This window comes from Ochotona princeps, chromosome 18 (assembly GCF_030435755.1).
Source record: "Ochotona princeps isolate mOchPri1 chromosome 18, mOchPri1.hap1, whole genome shotgun sequence".
NCBI classification, from domain to species: Eukaryota; Metazoa; Chordata; class Mammalia; order Lagomorpha; family Ochotonidae; genus Ochotona; species Ochotona princeps.
In genome coordinates this window covers 29,633,616-29,649,127 of record NC_080849.1, presented here as the reverse complement: position 1 = coordinate 29,649,127, position 15,512 = coordinate 29,633,616, and the positions used below count along the sequence as shown (strand labels likewise).

The 15,512-nt window shown below is 49.2% G+C and overlaps 1 long non-coding RNA gene across 1 annotated transcript in view; it reads right to left on the bottom strand.

The window, feature by feature from the left end:
• Window positions 1–12,643, bottom strand: part of LOC131482537 (uncharacterized) — a 119,913-nt gene extending 107,270 nt beyond the window's left edge. The window contains exon 1 of the long non-coding RNA XR_009247077.1: window positions 12,386–12,643. This is a non-coding gene — a long non-coding RNA (uncharacterized LOC131482537). The remainder of the gene's footprint in view (window positions 1–12,385) is intronic.
• Between the last annotated feature and the right edge of the window lie 2,869 nt (window positions 12,644–15,512).

The following is a 15,512-nucleotide window of genomic DNA, read 5'->3' as shown; positions in this document are numbered from 1 at the left end:
AGCAGTGACAACATCGGAATATTCCCAAATTTTGGCAAGCAAATAGAATGGGATCCAGGGAATTTTTTTTAAGGTGGTCCAGTGTGATGTAGTTTCATGGGACTGCAGCCAGTAGCAGCAGAAGGGTACGTTGAAGGTATGAGCTCTGCAGTCCCTCCATATCCCAAGGACACACCAGGGCAGGAGGGCAGAGAAGCCGAGGGATGAGAGAGGAGAAGGAAAAGCGTGTGTGCATCCAGGGGGAGGAAGTGGAGTTCTCTCAGAGAAGCCACCAAGCAGAAAGACCCTGCGGCAAGAGAGACAATATACGTGTGTGTGCCAGCATAGGCCTCCACATTTTCCTGGAGAACTATGGAAGCAAAAAAACAAAGGTTGTGCCTGGCCCAAACAAGAAGCAGATGTCTACACACAGCTTAGACTACAGCAGTGGTGTTAGACAACCAGAACCAATCTTCTTTATCCCAATACTCCACAACGGAAGTTCTATTACCATCTCTGTTACACTGATCAGAGAGAGTGACTTGGACATCTGCCCCAAATTTCCAGGTTCATCAGTGACAGAGCCAGCAACTGGACTCCAATGCCAGCCACCCGTCCATCCCATCCAACCTCTCCCGTTGGAGCTGCTGCCTCAGGGGGGCAGTTTCAGGTGAGCTATGACTGCATCCCACCTTCCCACGTTCCCAGAGGACTTCACTCTGCTCCAGCCAAGAGGGCATGACAAAGAGGAGCCTCCACACAACAGGAGCCAACAGAAAGATACAGCAGTCTGCAGCCACAGCTCTGAGGCCAGCCTGTACACCTTCCTTCCCTTTTCCACATTCTGTTGTACAAAAGCTAACTGCTGACCTAATGCCTAAATAGTGTCTGCTCAATTCAACAGCAAATGCTTGCTTGAGGATTCCAGAAGCTGGCCTTGAGAAAGGCAGCTGAAGCTGCAATCTGCCCACCTCGGCATGACCAGAGGACTGGATTTATGACTGCAGGACGGCAATAACCAACCCCTACAGCCTGGCTGGGAGCCGACATGCAGCTGGCCCTATCCTTCGTTTCCCTTGTTTGTGATTCCCCATTTCTTTAAAGGACAACTTGAGGGGAAAAGCACCCCACCCCAAGCGTCTGGGTCTCAAATCAATTTGCCCCCTTGTATCAACTCTAGCCAACTGACCATCCTGCACCAAGCAGCCTATACCTAAATCAGCCAGTATCACTGACAGAATCTAACTCTGCTCCTCTGCCTACTCACCCTTCTCCCACAATCACTTTCCAGCTAAGCTGCCTGCAGCAAGGCCCTTATCTCAGGCTGTGCTCCAACCGAGGGAAGGCATCAGTGTCATAGGACCGAGACAACAGAAAGGACGGTCTGTCGGATTCTTCGCAGTCATGTGCTTTTGTTCACACTCTTGATCACTGCCCTGTTTTGAAGAGAGAAGTCACAGGGGAGGAGTAGGGTCTCAGGCAAAGGCTGACTGGTGCTCAGCCATGAGCAAAAGATTTCCACGAACAAACACATCTGGCTGAGCTATCTACCTTCTGAAGGATGGCTTGTCCACTTTGGAGTCAGCCACCACAGGAATCATCCGACCATGGAGTTGCCAGACAATCCGTGGCGTTCTCAGATAAGAGTGCCTCCAAGGACTGCTTCTCGGGGGCAGGTGTCTAAGGCTGATGAAATTCACCCAGAGTGTTACTTCTCCTTTCCTCTTCTCCTTTCCTGACTTTAAGCAGGAAAAAAAAAATACGCATGACTCACTGTATATTCTAATGCTATCAACACCATCTGAAAAAAAGAAAAAGAAAAAGAAAAGAAACTTTGCAGCTTTAGAGGGAAGGAACTAATCTCTCCAGGGTGTCACTTTTTCACCAGTTTGTAAAATGTGAACAGCTAAGAAAGACTTTTCGGGCTGCATTATACTCACACAGCACGTGTATTCAGAGGTCACCCCAGAGACCTGGGGTTTCCCTGGGAACAAAAAATGACCTTATAGCTAAACAGACCTGGGCCTTTCCCCCTGAGCAAGGAAAGAGAGCAGGAAGATAGCTTGTTTCTGTTCATTTCCCTCACTTCATGAAATCAGTGTGGTCTAATATACTATTAAAAAAACAACAACAAAAAACAAAACAAACAAACAAAAACACTATTACCAGAGAACTGCCTTTCCTGAGACACATTTCATGAGAAAGTTCTACAGCAAGGGAAGGTGTGCTTCCTTGGAAACCAGAGGACAAACTGCTCCCTGGGAGCTGCTGTCCTGAGCTGCTCAGAGACAAAGAATGCAGACCTGGGGCCCAGACCTTGAAGGGGATGTGTGGGCTAGTTGGTGCAGGTGTCTCCAAGAGTGGTCAAGAGCATGCTGGGGGAGAGGGACCCTTGTGGCATAGAAAAGTAAGCCACTGCTTGGGATGCCCATATCAGAGTACCTCGGATCAAGTCCTCCCTGTGCTTCCAATCTTACGTACAGCCTCCTGCTCGTGTACACCTTGGGAAGCAATATGCTTCCCACTCACCCACATGGAGCACTGGGATGGAGCTCCTGGCTCAGGGCTCAGCTCTGGCTGCTGTGGGCATATGGAAATGGAACCAGCAGAAAGAAGATCACTCTTTCTCACTCTTCCTCTCAAATAAATATTAAATTTTTAAAAGAGCAATGAGCCTGGGGCATAGCCCTTTGACGAGGCACCAAGAACACTGTGCTGGCATCTCAGACAGGCATAAGGAGACCACTGCTGTGAGAGTTGCAGATATTTCAAACAGGATCCTGCTGCTTCATGGAAGGAAACATCTGTGACATGGCAAATCTATGACTGATGTTGATGCCACAGGAACCACAAGCAGAGAGGTGAGACTGCAGCAAGCCCATCGTCCTCCAAGAACCTGCCATTGTCAGCTAACACTCCTTCTCACCAGAGCCTAACATGAGCAGCAGAACATAGGTTTGTAGAGATGTAGCTGGCCGCAGGTTGGAAGAGCACAGCAGGGCAGGCTGCAAGCTAAGAGGCAACCATGTAGCAAGCAACACTGCACACCATAGGACGCAGGCTGTGCCTGGCCCTTCGTGAAAAACAGCAAGAAAGCCGTAGTGCAAGTACATTCCCCTAAGGTGTTGGCAAAAGTGGTTTTGGCAAAACAAGGCAACTTTTGCATAGAAAATAGAAATGGGGTGGGCATTCAGTGCAGGGAATTAAAGTGGCAAGTCACTGTATCATGCTGGAGTGCCTGGGTCTGAGTCCTGCTCTGCTTCCTATTTCAGCTTCCTACTAACGCAGTTCCTGGGAGACAGCAGGGCATGGCCCAAGTACTTGGTTCCCTGACAGCCACTTAAGAGACCCAAACTGGTTCACAGCTCCCAGTTTCAACTGCTATGGATATTTGGAAATGGAACCAGTGGATGGGACATCTGTCTCTCTCAATCAGCTCCATTTCAAAGAAATAAAACTAATGGGCTTGGTATGATGAATCAGTTAAACCCTTACCTTACAAGCACCAAGATCCCATACTGGGTCCGGTTTGTGTTCCTGGCTGTTCCCCTTCCCATCCAGCTCCCTGCCTGTAGCCTGGGAAAGCAGTCAAGGACGGCACAAAGCCTTGAGACCCTGCACCCCGTGAGAGATCTGGAGGAGGGTCCAGGCTCCTGGCTTTGGATCGGCTGGGCTCCAGCCACTGCAGTCATTAGGGAGTGAACCTGTGCTGCAAGATCTTTCTCACTGTCTCTCCTTCTCACCAGAAATCTGATCTGATTTTTCAACAAAATAAATAAATCACCCTCCCAAAAAGGAAATAGAAATGAATACCTTATTATAATTCTAACAACCTGGAAATGGTTGTTAAGTTCTGCATGCTGTAGCAACTGAAACACTAGACAGCTGGACAAGGAGGCTGAAGAATTGCATTGTGCTGGAGATGGGTTGGAGGCCAACAACCAGGACACCGCTGGAAACCATAGGGTACAAGAGAAATGTGAGAGTCCTCAGTCCTGTGCCTTGGGGGCAAAGGTGGGTTCTGCTTGAAGCACCTTCATTAAGGTTGGAGAGAAGCAGCCCTGTAAAGCTCCCTCCAGGTCTGCTGCCCTGCACTCTCCTTGGCACTGCTCTCAGGAGGGCATAAACAAGAAATCAGTGGGCACGGGGGCGGGGGTTGATGTTTTATAGCTCAATGGGTTAATCCATCACTGCAAGTGTTGGGATCCCATATGGGCACTAGTTTGTGTCCTGATTGCTCCACTTCCCATTCAGCTCCCTTCTTGTGGCCTATAAAAGCAGCTGAGCATGGCCCAAAGCCTGGGACACTGCACCTACACAAGAAATCCAGCATAAGCTCCTGAGCCTCTGGCTTTGGACTGGCTCAGCTCTGGCCTTGTGGCCACTTGGGGAGTAAACCAGTGGATGGAAGATCTTTCTGCCTCTCCTCTCTGTAAATGTGCCTTTCCAATAAAACTCATAAATAAATCTTTAAGGAAGAAAGAGATTAAAGGAAAAAAATCAGCTCAATCTTTATACCCTCCAGAGTCCAAGCGTATTCCCAGCCGAGCACACCAACCAACTCGCACCTCATAGGCTCAGTCCTCTCTCTAGCAGAATGGGTCAGTGAGAGAAAGCATGCATGAAGTTCTCTTGGAAAGACTTTTGCTTACCTGCAGATATATGTGGATGTACAGGATTAACACCTTTCAATCCAGAAAACTCGTGTTCAATGGTCAAAACTCACGTTGATGGTCAATGGAAAAATGAAGTCTCCAAACCCTGGCAAAATACCACCTGTGACAAGACCCGCACTCACCCCGACGCCCCGATGGGAAGGAGGAGCGGCTAAAGTCCTCGCCTTGAATGTGCCGGGATCCCATATGGGCGTCGGTTCTAATCCCCGCAGCTCCACTTCCTATCCAGCTCCCTGCTTGTGGCCTGGGAAAGCAGTCGAGGACGGCCCAATGCATTGAGACCCTGCACCCACGTGGGAGACCCGGAAGAGATTCCTGGTTCCCAGCTTTGGATCGGCGCACACCGGCCCGTTGCGGCTCACTTGGGGAGTGAGTCATCGGATGGAAGATCTTCCCCTCTCTCTCTCCTCCTCTCTGTATATCTGACTTTGTAATAAACTGAATAAATCTTTAAAAAAAAAAGATTTATTTATTTTTATTGGAAAGGCATATTTATAGAGACAAAAGACAGAGAAAGATCCTCCACCTGCTGATTCACTCCCCAAGTGGCTGCCACAGAGAGAGCTGAGCTGATCCGAAGCACAGAGCCTCTTCCTAGTCTCTGATGTGGGTCCCAAGGCTTTGGGCCGTCCTTGACTGCTTTCTCATGCCACAAACAGGGAGCTGGATGGGAAGTACAGCAGCAGGGACAAGAATCATTGCCCATATGAAAGCCCAGGGCTTGAAGAGGGAGAACTAGCCAATTGAGCCATTGTGCCGGGCCCACTCTTACATCTTTTCTAGACGGTTCCTGTGCAGCCATCTTGGGGGGTTGGGGGAAACAGGACATCTCCAGCCTGGATACCTCGGAGAGGAATTATGACAACAACTGAATGACTATTCAAAAATGCCCCCAGGGTAAATACATTATGCACATCAGGAACAGCCCCAGCTCTAAATGCCTCCGATTATTGTCCGGAAAGCTTTCTGTTTGTTTTTGTTACATTTAACTTCAGCCTCTTACTTCCATGCAGGGTGGATGCTTTTCAAGTTCAAAGTGAAAACTGCGTCTTTTATCTTTCTTGGAGGTTTTTTCCTAATCTTCACCTGGCATTCATGTGCGCTCTGCCAACAGGCGCTCCCAGCCCCTGCCTCCTTGCACGGTGATGCTCAGGGCTTTGTGGGTGCTTTAATTAGCTTCAAGGGAGGAAAAAAAAAGTAATTATAATGTGGTAATAGTCCTTTATGAAGAGAGTCTTTCTAGAAAATCTTTCTTCCTCTGAGACTTCAGGCAAAGAGCCAAGGAGCCTGGAGTTATCGGGGAGTGGTGAGGCCCGCTCTGCAAGTGCGCAGGGGTGTGTAAGCGCTGCTTTGGAGGGAGATCACAGGAGCTGACTTGCAGAGAGCTTCTAGAGCTCATAACAGTTGAGGACCCTGAATGTGTCCAATATCTGTTGTATGAATTCCCAGAGGAAAAGGGATAAGTTAATGAAATATTATCTGTCTGCCTTCTGCTGTCCATTTTGTTTCTCCTCACAAACCCCACCCCATAACTCTGCACCCCAATGTGTGTTTGCCCATGCACATGCACCTGCCGGAAGCCAGCTCCAGCCGAGTTCTGAGCTCAAGAAGGGTGCGTGGAGTAGGCATGAAAAGAAAAGAAAAAAGATGGGCCACTACAATTTCCTAATCATAATGGACAATGCAAGAAAGCTGTCCCCTTTATTTATACAGAGGCAGTCACAAACTCTGGCACAGACTCTTTAAAGTCATGGTCAAGTGGGTGTTTCCAAGGATAATTCTGCCGTTTGTTTCATCTTAAAGCAGGACAATATCCATCCTGACCCTGTGGCCCTGTGGTCTGGAAGTTCTCAATAGATGGCACATATCAATCAGAGACACATTCCTACTATAATCCTCATTCTACAAGTTAATCTTAAATCAGTTAGGCGAGAGACATCACAGAAGAAGCAATCTAAAGATCAAGGAAAGAAAACCCTAAACACAGATTCCCACTACACCTATGGACTTACTACCCTAAACAGCATGTTTTCCAATGTTAGTGTAAACATTCTCGAGCTCTTCCAGCCATACGGTCAACGGGGGCAGCAGAGACAGCAAGAATTGTTAAAGGCCCTTTTGCCAAGACGTTATCAGCAACATCAACTTCCAAGCTCACACTGATAGTAAAACCAACTCAGCAGAGGCAAACAATGCCTCAATTACAGAATTCTCAGCAGGTGGTCAGGTGTCCATGCCAAGGGGACTGGAACTGTCTTGAGGTGCTTGCAGACATCCACTGGGCCTTGCCAGCAGCGGACAGATCCTCTTGGCCTTGCCTGCAGGGCAGCAGCTCTCCTCATAGCTTCATGTCCTCCACACCCACCGCAGAGACCCCAGCAGACACACACACACACTCTTGGTCTTCTGCATCTTGACTCTTCTGAGTGCTGCCTTTGGGGCTATGCCAGCTCCAATTCTGATGATCACACACAGGACAAAAATCCATCTATCCCGAACTCAATGCTACGAGGCATCATTGGCCTCATTTGATGTAATTCCCCTGCCCTTCCCAGGCCCCTGGAGCTGTGGACAGGAGTTCTCAGAGGACAATGATCCAGTCAGATGGACAGAGAACAGCAGAGAGAAGAAGGTTCTAGCCTGCTGGGAGTCTCCATCCTGGAGGCAGCTCTGAAAGCTAGTCCTAGGGCCTGCCATTTTCACATGCACAAGCACACACATGCTCTCTCTCACACACACACACACACACTCTTACCTATCATGTTCTCTGAGACCTACAAGCTCCTGCAAGCACTCCATCAGCTAATGTTTTGGAGATTCAGTTCCATCCCAAATACCAGGCACTAGGCAACTACAGCTTAGTAAGCACCACTCTAACCACATAGCGGTCATTACGCCATGGTCTAAGTGCTGAAAGCCACACATAGGTCCAGGAGCCCAACCTGTGAGATCACTTCTTGATCACTCACTGATCATGTGAATGTGACCTGTGGAGTTACACAACTCCGAGGCCTTGAACGTGACCCAGGAACATGCAGATGGGTAGCAGAAAGGCCAATCAGCAGCGATGGCAAGTACTGCCCAGAGACCAGACAGACAACTACCTTGTCCACATCAATCTGGTGCCTGCGCCACCTGCTCCACTCTGCTGCCTCCTGCTTTGTCCTTGCATAGTGGTCTTTAGGAAGCCGACACATTTAAGTCCATAAGATACAGAGGCAAATGATATGAATAACCAACCTATATGCATAAAGGCAGATGTCCAAAATCACTAGCTGGAAGAACAAATGCAGCTAACACTGATGAGGAAATGCACATCTCCTATAACTATGGGGTAAGAATATTTACAATCTTGTGGAAAATAGCCTTTAAAATGGGAAACACACATCACCATGGTCCCAAGAGTCTCACTTAGGGGAGTATCTCCTACAGGAATAAAAGCGCAGCAATGGGAAAGATCCTAAGTAGCCACAACAGAAGAATAGTTGATGGGCCCAGTGTGATGGCTCAGCAGCAAAATCCTCGCCTTGAATGTGCCAAAATGCCATATGGGCACTGGTTCATGTCCTGATGCTCCACTTCCATCCACTTCCCTGCTTGTGGACTGGGAAAGCCTTGGGACCCTACACCACATGGGAGACCTGGAAGAAGCTTACGGCTAGTGGCTTCAGAATGGCTCAACTCCAGCCATTATGGCCACTTGGGGAGTCAATCATCAGAGAGCAGATCTTCCCCTCTGTCTTTTCTTCTCTCTGAAAATCTGCCTTTCCAATAAAATAAACAAAATTAAGAAGAATAAATGATAAAACATAAAATAATAATAAATATAATAATAGAAAGAATGCATTACCTGTGCCAAGGAGTACTATGACAGGACAAAAGAGCTAAGTTGCTTTTATAGATATTTGTAAAGAAATATACCAACGGAAAAGAAAAAGTAAAACTATGGAGAAATATATTGAGACAATATATTGAGACAGAGGGAAAGGTGTATGAAGAGTAAGAAAAGTAGAGAGATCTTCCACTTGCTAGTTCACAGCCCAGATGCCCTTGACAACCAGTGCTAGGGCAGGCCAAAGCTAGGGACGCCAGGCTGGCCTCCTGCGGGAGCGGCAGAAGCATAAACAGCCGGGTCCTTCACTACCTTCCCTTGCATTAGGCAAGGGGCTGGATCAGAGTGGCCAGGACTTACATCAGCACTCTGATATGGGAAAACCAGTGTCACAACCCGTGGCTTAACCTGCGCTGCCGCAGCACACAGTTCAGGCAGTAACTTCACAGTGCACAATAAGCAGAATAAATGTAAAGCAGTAAAATACCCCCACTGTAAACACAGAAAATATATCACTGGAGGCCAGCACTGAGGTGTAGCCTGGAAGGCTTCCTGTGACACTGCATCACATATGAGCACCAAAGTCACGGCCGCTCCATTTCCACTCGAATTCCCTACTGATGTGCCTGGGAAAGCAGCAGAGGATGGCTCAGCTGCTTGGATCCCTGAACACATGGAGGGGACCAGTAAGAGGCTCCTGGTTCCTGTTTTCAGACCCAATTTCAGCTGTCGCAGCCATTTGGGGAGTAAACCAGTAGGCAGAAGATCTCTCACTTGGTCTCTCCCCCCTCTCTCTGTAACTCTGAAGTCCAAACAACTAAATAAATCCTTGCAAAAAATACACATCAAATAAATTAATCAATAATCTGTAATACATCCTGCTTATGATTAAATAAGCTATTACGAAAGAAATCACAACCATCTCAAAAGCCTTCCCCACAGAGAAGACCCCCTGTACCTTGGATTAAAGCATAGCCTGAAATGAACTGAAAGCATGTCTTTCACCAAAATCCTTGCCTTGCACACAAAGCTTTGGGACTGTGCACTCATCGGGAGACCTGGAAGAAGCTCCTGGCTCCTGGCTTCAGATTAGCTCAGCTCCAGTCATTGCATCCACATGGGAAGTGAACCAGCAGATGGAAGATCTTTCTTTTTCTTTCTCTGTGAAAAATCTGTGTTTCCAATAAAAAAAATAAGTAAATCTTTAAAATAATAATAAATAACGTATGTCTTCAGGGCCAAAACCATGGCATAGTAGGGTAAGCATTCACATATATGAACAGCAGTTTGAGTCCCAGTTGCTCCATTTCCTATCCAGCTCCCTGCTTGTGGCCTTGGGAAGCTGCAGAGAATGGCCTACGTGTTTGGGCCCCTGCACCCACCTGGGAGACCCAGATGGAGCTCCTGGCTTCGGCCCGGCCCAGCTCTGATTGTTGCAGTCATTTGGGGGAGTAAACCAGTGAACAGACTCTGTGTGTGTGTGTGTGTGTGTGTCTCCTTCTGCCAATCTGCCTTTCAAATAAAATAATTTTTCAACAGTCTTCAAAAGCACCCATACACTACTGGGTTCTCTTGCAAGCTGTTCTACCTCCAGGATTCTGCTAAGTCCCACCCAAGGTGGCTCGGCATGATCAACTGACTGCTAGTGAGAGGCACATGGCTCTTCCCTCATTCTCCATCCTCTATTCACACCAGAAAGATCAAAAGCAGACACACACAACGTGCTTTATGCACTCATTTACCTAAGAGGCAGACAGAATGCGAGAGCTTCCCCAAACGTCCGCAAAGGCCAGGGTTAGGCTGAGCTGGACTAAAGCCATGAGCCAAGGGCTCAATCCGGGTCTCCCATATGAGGGACAGGAACACAAATACCTGAGCTGTCACGGAGCCTCCTCAGGTCGGCATCTGTTAAGTTGAATCAGCAGCTAAAGCGGGACTGAACCCAGGTATGGGATGCAGGCATCTTCGACGGCATCAAAACCACTAGGGTACACATCCACTCTGGTTACTGCGGCTGCTCAAAAAGCCTTCTTCTTTTTTCTTTTAATCTATTTTCTAATCTATTTATTTTTTAATCTACTAATCTATTGAAAACCAGTTACAGAGAGAAAGAGGGACAGACAGAGAGATCTTCCACCTGTTGGTCATCATTCCTCAAATGACCTCAAAAGTCAGAGCTAAGCCAGTCTGAAACCAGCAGCCAGAGCTTGCTGCAGCTTTCCCAGGCAGGTGCAGGGTCCCAAGGCTTTGGGCCATCCTCTGCTGCTTCCCCAGGCCAAAACCACAGAGTGGGATCAGAAGTGGCGCAGCCAGGACTCAAACCAGTGCCCATATGGAATGTTCCTGCCACAGGGGGGAGTATTAGCCTGCACCGCACCAGCCCCACAAAAGCAATCTTACATCAACAGTTACCATCCTCCAACCGAAACTTTGCAGTAGGAGAGAATTCTCAATCGAATGACAGCCACCTTCCCTGGTAGCTAACTTTCCTTCCCTGTTCTTAGTGAAGATTTGTTTATTCATTCGTTTACTTGGAGTGCCCCAACCCCCTCCAACTGGAGGCTGTCCTGCCACGGCTAACTCCTGGAGGGTAAGCTCCTTTCCCCCCTCTTCCCAGTTTCTAAAAACACCAAGCAGAACAGGCAAGTTTTTAAACAAAACAGGCTGGGTTTTCACAGGTGCACCTAGCAGGATCCTAGAACTGGTAGTATGAGAGCTAGGTATAACAGGCAAGACTGAGGTAGGAGATGTGAGCTGCGTACTGCGGACCGATGCTACGAAAAGCAGGTACCTGCAGCTAAGCTTTTAGGACTATTTCTCTCACTTCAAGGTTTAGCAAATGTTCTACGTGGCTTTTGCATGCATTTCAAATGACGAGGGCATTTTATAATCCTATCTACTTGGGCAGCTACCTGTTGAAAACAAACGGACACGTTCTTGAATCACATCAAATACAAGGACAGCAAAGCACACTGTTGATTCAGTCTAAATAATTCATCTTACTGCTTCACAGCACCTCGGTCTGCTTCTTTACACGCAAAGTTCGCCTAGAGACTGTCACTTGTTTCTCTGGTTCAGAAACACACAGCCTGGCAACTTCTCTCCGAATCCAATGAATGCAATGTTTGCATCTCGCCATCTGGTCGAGTGTCCAAAGGAAACTCGCTGCCCGCGCAGTACGCGCGCTTCCAGTCCTCACGCGCCAGTGAGAATCTCCGAACATGGACGGGAACCGGGGGCTTCGGCGCCGACCACCTCCCCGGCCACCCCGCAGGCGTCCGTGGGGCCCGCGCAGCTCCCTCCCCAGCACCCCGCTCCGCGTCCACCGCGTTGCCGAGCCGTTTCTTTTTGGACCTTCACACACCTCTGCGTCTCCGCGTCCAGTCTAACTCCCGAGCCCGCACTCCCTGCTTCTTTGATGCCAGCCTCGCCCCATGCCAACCTGGTGCAGCATTTACTCGAAACTCAGGAGCGCTGGCCCCGGTACCACCCCAGCATTTAGCCAAGGTCCTGGGCGCCAGCTCCCGCCCGCCGCCTCAGGGACGCAACCTGTTCCACTGCTAAAACCGCCGAACCACTAGGCGGAAGGTCCCTTCAAGCGCCACCTGCCCAGGGCCCTGGAAGACACACCTTGCCCGGGGGTCAAGAGCCGCTTCGCCCGCGGCTCCCACTCGCTCGGCCCGAACCGCTCGAGCCCCCGAGGCCACCTGACGACCGGCGCAGGTTCACCCGGCTCGCACTCCGCGGGCGCGTCGGCTCACCTGGTACCTCTCACACAGGGCGTGCACGCACCTGAGGTCCCGCCGCCTGCCCCGTTAGGCTCGCCCGGACGGCTCTCGGGCCCTCGTCCCCCGGCCAAAGATGCCCCGCACGCACCCGAACCCAGCCGCGGGCTCACCTGGTCCCCGTTCCTGCCCCGCGCCGCCGCGGCCGGCTCCGAAGGAGGTTTGGCGCCGCCCTCAGCCGGGAGTTCAACCCTGCTCCAAAGTTAGCCCCTGCGTCTGAGAAGCGACAGCTGCGGGGAACTTATGAACTCCTCTGACAGGGCCTCTGCGTCCGGAAGGAGCCCCGGGGCAGCCTTCCCCGGGCGCTGACCGCGGGGCCCACCGCCTGGCTCGCCCACCGCCTGGCTCGCTCTGCAGCCGGCTGAGCCCCAGCGGCGCGGCGCGGGTCTCCGTCAGGAAACACGCGCGGCCCGCCCCCTGCCGGCCGCTGGCGGGACCTGCATGCCGGGGCAGCCGGCCAGCTCGACTCCAGCTGCTCCTGGAGCCCAAGGTTGCAGTCAGCCCGCCTCGAGCCCCGTTTGAAAAACGCTCCGTTCTCTTTGATAAGCACCGCAGCTAGAAAAATAAAAGAAAGGAAAAAATGGGGGGAGGAGGGTGAATGAGACGAAAAATCTCCTGTTGGACCGTTGTGTTTCTTTTAACAGTGTGAGATGGCAAATGTGAAAGCAGACAGCAGAAGGTGGGGAGGTTGGACGGATCTTTATGCAAACGGTACTACAGACTGTGACCCAGGGACTGGCGTCTGGTGCGGGGAGTTAAGTCACCGCCCAGATACTGTTCCTTGCCTCCTGCGGATGCCCTCAGGTGCCTGGTAAGCAGCAAAACGGTGGCTCAAGTACTTGGGTCTCTGGTACCTGCCCGGTAGTCCCAAGACCGCCTGTCTCTTTGAGAGTCCAGCCCTGGCTGTGAAGGACATTTGGGGAGTGAGCCAATTCTACCTTTCATATTAAATGCAAATAATTTTTTAATCGAAGCTAATTCTCATGACTTGCCTCCCCAAAAATCAAAATCTGTGCAAAATTGTCTTAAATGTATTTGTTATTTGAAAGGCAGAATTATAGAAAGGGAGAGACTGCGAGATCTCCCATGCACTGGTTCTGACCACAATGGCCAGAGCTGGACAGGTCAGAAGAGCCAGGAACCTCTTCTGGGTTTCCCACATGGGTACAGGCACCCAAGGACTACCTGCTGCCACCCCTACGCACACACACCACTGCTTTCTCAGGCTATAAGCAGGGAACTCAATCAGAAGTGGAGCAGCAAGGCCAGCACCCATATGGAATGCTGGCACCACGGGTGTAGGCTTAACCTATAATGCCACAATCCAGTCCTTAGGCAAAACATTTAAGAAATCATTTGAAAGTCTTAGAAGTTGACAGAAAGTGTGTGAGCCCATCCAGGTCTTCCGCTCAGGGTGCAAGCTGTACTGCCCCCTTGCCCCTGGGACACCCTCTGCGTTGCACATCACACAGAGCTCTCCCCACAGCCGGGAAGCTTTGGGGAGAAACTAGACAAAGCCTGAGCCAGGGGAAACAGTCGAAGAAGAAATGTGCAAAGAACTTGCTCAGGGAAGAAGCCAGCCAGGGAGGCATGACATCTGTGCTCCCCATAGTGGCAAAATGACAGGGAAAAGACAGATCCAGAACCAGAAAGACATCAAGGGTGGCCGTTACAGAGGACATATGTTATAACGGAGCTGACCCCCATTAAAGCAGTCTGTACCGCACCCAGAGCAAAAAGTGTACAATCTGACCAGAGAAAGAGACTATGGCATACATGAACTGTGGAATGCTACTAAGCCATAAAAAATGAAATTCTGTCTCCTGCAACCACATGAATGTAACTGGAAACCATTATGCTTAAAGGAAAAAACTAGTCCCCAAAAGACAAATATTATATGTTCTCTCTGATCTGTGACAACTAATACACAGTTTACAAAAACTGCAAGATTGCCATCTTGAGATTCGAATATTGTTTTCAGCCCTTGTCTATACTCCTGAGGACTAGGGGGTGGTTTATTTTGTCTTATTATTCTTCTTTTCTACTTGCTGTGTGTTGATATCTTTACCTAATGGAGTGTTAAGCCTGTGATTGCAAAGTGAAATGAAAATACGCAACTGTAAAACTTGAGAGAGAAAAAAAACAGGAATAAAGAAGGGTGGGGGTGGATATTGTCAGGAGGGGAAGATGGGAAGTGTTGCTATACTCCTAAATCTGTATCATGAAATACATGAAAGTTTCTTACCTTGCATAAATTTTTAAAACCAAGGGTTTTTAAATTTTTTATTAATTACATTGCATTATGTTGCACATTTTTATATGTACTGGGATTCCCCCCACCTCTCCACAAACCCTCCCCCCACGTTGGATTGCTCCACCTTGTTGCATTTCCACAGTTCAAATTCAGTTGACATTCTTTCATTGGAGGTATTTACCAAGCATACAGTCCAGCATCCTATTGTCCTGGTAAGTTCAATAGTTTCTTGGTGAGACCATCTCTGGTCTGAAGGTAGAGCCAGCAGAGTATCATCCCAATCAATTAAAAGCCCCAACATAATATTTACAACCAATTACAACATTATGGCATTAATTGACATGGTATTGATTAACCAATATTAAAACCAAGTTTTTAAAAAAGAAGTGTTCCATAACAGGCTCTCTGGGAGGCAGGAGCAAAGGAGACCACCTTCAGCTTGGAGGTTAAGATCCCGCATCCACCTCTGAGTGCCTAGGCCCCACTCCCAGCTGCAGGATCCACAACCCTGGGAGGCAGCAGCTAGAACTCAAGTGGTGGGATTCCTGTCCCTGACACAGGAGATGTGGCCTTTATTCCCAGCTCCAGGCTTCAACTTCTTCCACATCCCCATCCCTTCTTCAGTCAGTGTTTCTGGCATTTGGGAAGTGAATCAGCAGATAGGAGTACCCATTTCCTCTCCTCCTTTTCTCTCTGTTTCTTTACTTTCTCTCCCATCATAAACAAAGAACACATCCCAAACATCAGCGTGACTTCCATTTCTCGCCTGTGTGCTCCATGGCCCCCAGATTGATGCGTAACTTGTATGAATAGCCTCAATCTATACACTCTGTTTGACCAATTTCAGAAATTGACCAATTTCAAACCCACCTCGGGCTATTATGACAGCTGGAAATAGAGGGGGAAACAAGAGACCAAGAAACTGAAGGCAGCAACTTGGGCAGGTGCAGACAAGTGAGCGGTGATTCCAAGACCACAAGAGGGTC